The sequence below is a fragment of the Gracilinanus agilis genome, chromosome 5 (genome assembly GCF_016433145.1).
Source record: "Gracilinanus agilis isolate LMUSP501 chromosome 5, AgileGrace, whole genome shotgun sequence".
Taxonomy (NCBI): Eukaryota; Metazoa; Chordata; class Mammalia; order Didelphimorphia; family Didelphidae; genus Gracilinanus; species Gracilinanus agilis.
Window position 1 is genome coordinate 74,562,766 of NC_058134.1, and position 5,241 is coordinate 74,568,006.

At 39.5% G+C, this 5,241-nt stretch overlaps 1 non-coding gene across 1 annotated transcript; it reads left to right on the forward strand.

Moving 5' to 3' along the window:
• Positions 1-3,354: 3,354 nt before the first annotated feature.
• LOC123250789 lies at positions 3,355-3,459 on the forward strand. Its single transcript, XR_006506428.1, has one exon. It is a non-coding gene; the product is annotated as a U6 spliceosomal RNA (small nuclear RNA).
• Positions 3,460-5,241: the final 1,782 nt, after the last annotated feature.

Consider the following 5,241-nt stretch of genomic DNA (forward strand, 5'->3'; position numbering starts at 1 on the left):
AAACCTATCTGGTTCTAGGATTCACTTATCAAAACTGGACCAAAGGCAAACCACAAAGATGATTTTCCTTATCTCACCTTAAAGCTTCCAGAATTCTTTTCTTAGTTATTAGAGAAACAGTGTGGTGAAGTGGAAAGAACTCTGAACTTAGAAGAGATATGGGTTCAGGGTCTTCCAGGATTGGAATCAGGAAGACTCATCTTCCTGAGTTCAAATCTGGCCTTGGACATATACTAGCTGTCTGACTCTGGGGAAGGCTGGTTACAAATGAGTCTAACCATACCGATTGGGGGAAATGGTTTCTCACCATTTATATGTTACTTAATAATTTTCTCATTCTCTTTCAAAAATAAAAAGCTTTTACACGTAAGCTCTGAAGTATACAGTCTAAACCGGTAGCACTTTCCTTTGAACATACCAATCATAAGCCTCATATTTCTTTCTTTTTTTTTTTAAACCCTTGTACTTCGGTGTATTGTCTCATAGGTGGAAGAGTGGTAAGGGTGGGCAATGGGGGTCAAGTGACTTGCCCAGGGTCACACAGCTGGGAAGTGGCTGAGGCCGGGTTTGAACCTAGGAGCTCCTGTCTCTAGGCCTGACTCTCACTCCACTGAGCTACCCAGCTGCCCCCCTCATATTTCTTTATAGATATCTGCTGCCTTATTGGGTCATTAGAATATATTTTCCATCATTTCTGGGGCTATCTCTTGACTTGTGTCCAAAATCATCATTAAGTTGGCCATAACATAAAATATTTTGGATAACAGCAGATTTTTTTTCATAGATCACAATATATTCCACGATCTAGATCTAACTTTAGCCATCCTCTCTTGGTAGCAGGATATTCTTTGTGGAATGAAGCTTGAGTACCTGAGGGTCATACCCTGATTTCTCATCCTGTATCTCTTCTTATAGATAATTATATTGTATTCACCTTCCTCCATTTGTTCGAAGTCAACTGAGGCAAAGAGGACTGGTTCAAAATTTCAGTGTCTACTATATCCATTGGGGAAAAATCTCTGGTTGAAGTCATAGACTCTACTGTCCTTTGAGATCATAGAGACTCTCTTCCTCTAATGTCATAGACTGCTTTGACACCTTTGATGAGTGCCACCCTAATTTTGGTCTCACGTGGCTTATGTGATGGAGCATCTATATCTACATTACTCTTCCCTGGCCGATAATGTATGCTGAACTCATCCTTGGCCAGCGTTGCCTTTTTTCTTTGGCAGGCAGCTTCTAACTTAGCACTTGTCAAGATAAGTCAGTGGGTTGCTATCTATTCATACTTGAAATTGAGTTCCATATACATAGCCTCAGAATTTATCAATGACAATTTACTTCAAAGCCAAGAATTCTAACTTGTATATTAAAATCTAAGTCTCATGGTCATTAAGTCCTCTGTTGGTAAATTCTATAGGTAGATCTTCCTCTCTTAGTACCAGACCCATCCCCATAAAGATGCTCAGCCATTTAAAGGGTTTACTTGGATCTGCAGTATTACAACACGGGTACCTCACATAAGGTAGCTCTTTAACAGACGGTTTGTGTTTCTCATCATCTTAACATTTATGTAGAGAAATTTGGATTACTAAAGGTTTAACACAAGGAAACATGGGGTTGAAGATTACAATAAAGAAAATTATCTTCATTGGGAGAGGTAAGCTCAAGGTTAAAGGCAATCAAGAAGAATGAGAGAAGCAAGTCTGCTAGGTCCATAGGTGGAATGGAGCATTCCATTGTAACCTTGGGTGGCATTAGGTTCTCTATTGGGGGCCCAAGCAAAATAGGGCACTCCACACTCAACCAACAAATTCTGGTGGGTTTTTATGGAGTTTGTATCTGGATCTGGTAGAACTGGGTTATGGGGAAAGAAAATGAGGATCCTCCATCTGGGGACTAGTAGTGATTCATGCTAGTGGGAGTAAAGGAAGATTCTTGAGAAATCTGCAATTAATTCATATTCAAAGTACCTGTTGGTGGGGCTTTCTGCAATGGTCTCTGGACTATTACCACTGGTTTTTCTCTAATAGGGTGACTCAGTTTCCCTTGTCAGGAAGTTCTCCCCAAGACTTCTTAATTTAGCAGGTGGGGGAACCTACTGTATTTCTTACGTTCATCCCAACCATCTCCAAATGGCATTAAAGAGAGATGATGGAAATTAGATTATTCTTTGACTTTTGATTCTTAAGTATAGGCCTACAAGCTGGATAAAGCATAATGATGATGGCATAATTCTTCACAAAATGTTCAATAATAGTTATTGATCTCTAGAAGAATTGTCAGAATAGTGTAAGCCCCATCATTATAGCTTCATCCATTCAGTCTGTATCTTACCAAATGCTAGGCTTCTCACAAGGAAAAGGCAAGTGCAACTACATGAGAACGTCAAAATAGTGGCAAATAATTGGCATGTAACATCTCACAATGAGCTGGTGAGATGGGGTACAAATATTGTTACCCTTCATCCTACGAATGATGAAATCAAGCACAAAGAAATTGACATATATTTGATATTTGTTGATAGTTACATATCAGTTCTTTCCCTTTATTCCTTTCTCAAATTATCGGGTAGCTATATATCTGTTTACATGCTGAATCCCCCAGTAAATTGTCCTAGAAGGCAAGGACCAAGTTTATGCTGGAGTTAGCTCTTACTGGCTAGAGCCCAATGTTAAATTTTCAATCAGAAAATTTACACATAAAAATGATAGAAATCAGGGCTTGGCTATTTTGTTGATTGTCTAGGCTTAAGAAAGTAATGGACATCATTTTAATAATGCTGATGAAGCTTAAAAGGTTGTCTTTGCAGGCCATTACCCCCTGCCCCTGCCCCTGCCCTGAATAGCTGGTTAGTATACATTTGCCAGTACATCCTTTGCAAGGACTTTCTTTTTTCACTTATATTCCCAAGGCCTATCATAGACTGGGTGTTATAGCTATCTAATAAAACCCATTGGATTGATTCAGAGTAGAATATGAAGTCACTTGCCCAACATAACCTTTGTTCAATTGTTCTGTCATTTTTAAGTCATGTCTGACTCTTCATGGCCCAATTTGGGATCTTCTTGGCAGAGATACTGGAGTGGTTTGCCATTTTCTTCTCTAGTTCATTTTACAGATGAGGAAAATGAGGTAAGTAGGGTTAAGTGACTTGCCCAGGGTCACATAGCTAGTTAGTGTCTGAGGTCAGATTTGAACTCAGGAAGCTGAGTCTTCCTGACTCCAGACCCAACATTCTATCCACTGTGCCACCTAGCTGTCCCTAAAATAACCTAGATAGTAAATAATAGTCAGGATTCAAATGTAGCTCTTCTGAGAAAAAATACATAAATTGCTTGGAAAAAATACTAGGATGTTTGCTCCAGTAACATCACATATTAAAATTGAATGATACGGAGATTAGCATGGCTCCTGCACACAGATGACATGCAAATTTGCGGTGCATTCCATATTTTAATTAATTGCTCATGGGTATGCCATACCAATATAACAAAATGATAATACTACCTAAATTAATTTTATTTTTCAGTGACATACCAATCAGGCTACTAGAGGATTATTTTCAGGAGCTAGGAAAAAATTACAACAATAAGTATTTCTTTAAATGGAAAAGGGAAAGGGAGAATGAGTAATCCAATTTAAACAAAAAGAAAAAATAAATATACTTTGGGTAGAATTCTGTCCATTTTCCTTCTCCCTAGAAACCTTCTCCAGGATTCCTACTGTCTTTCTACCCATCCAGAGTCAAGGTCATGTTGGGCAGGTGGGAGAATCACTAGCAACAGTTGGTGAAAGGAATTGAGCTAAACCAGTTCTTTGGTTTTCTTCTCCATCTCAAACCCTGAGCACCTCGGAACTCCTATTGCTCCAGCTCCTCTTTAAGAGTATACTTATTCCCCTCTTGTTTTAATTTTGACTCATCCCCCTTAGCCTGTCCATGCCAGAAATGGGGAGCAGATTTTTTCCTCCCACCTGCAACAAGGACTTAGCTGACAGGTTTGCCTTTGTTAATGATTCACAAAGCTTAGAAACCCACCTCCGAAGTCAGATTGTTTCAGTGTCAACAGGAGGGAGTTAAAACCCATTCTGTTCTATGAAACGCTTTGACTCAGACAAAGGGGAGGAGATGTACTCACAGATCAAGTGTCCTTCTGAAGCAGTGACTGTTCTGGCCCCTGACTAAGCTTCAGTGTGGGATTAACTTTTATCCCAAGTCAGATGGGTTTTTTTATTTAAAGATCAGTTCACTTTGGATATTGTCATCGAGCTAGAACTCTTCCCCATTAACGCCAACTGAACCCCCACCCCCAAGCATATGCTTTCCTGGGTGGGAACTGGCTCATCAAAGGGATTTGGAGAGGTGGGGACATAGGTCTAAACTCACTCCCTGCTAACCCATCTTCATAAACTGTTTGTAAGAACAGCCTGACCCCTGACCCTCCCAGATGGCCCACCATTGGCCTTCAGAACACAGTCACTGCATCCGAAGGACACTTTCCCAGTGGGTACCTCTCCTCCCCCTTGTCTGAGTCACCGAGTGCTGGTGGGGAACAGGCAGGCTTTTGTTAGCTATATTCCATAGTAGACATAATTGACTGAAAGATGGAGAAAGAAATTCACAGTCCTGCTGTTCATTGTATATGAATTAGGCAAAAGGATTGGACTTGGTAGAGTAAAACATTGCCTCAAAGACCCTCCTCAAATGGGGTTTCGCCCATCCATACATGAAATTATTCAAGACAGAATAGGGCTAAACTTGTTCAATCATACCATTCTCTGAGCATAAATATAGGATGAGGCATAAAAAATGGAGAGAGATGCTTGCTAAGGTTGTTGACTTCTGTTAAAAAGGAGATATAGCATGTTGATCTCGAAATTTTGGAAAATATGTCAAAATTGTTATTACATGTAATTTGGAAAAATCAAATAGCACTTATTTCATGGGACTGTTGTAAGGGTCAAATGACATAATAGAAGCAGAGCACTTTGAAAACCTCCAAGTGTTTCATGAAGAATATTTTTGCTAAATATTCTTCTTATTACTAAATAAAAACATTTTTATAGCCAAATGCTTTTTCCTCACCACATCCTTGAGAGTTAGATAGTTGTTATTCCCATTTTCAAGTGAGTAGTAAATGACATTAATCTAATGCTCTGGAGTTTGCAAGGAACTCCACAAACATTATACCATTTGGTCCTTATGCCAACCTCCCCTGCAATAGCCGCTATAGGCATCAT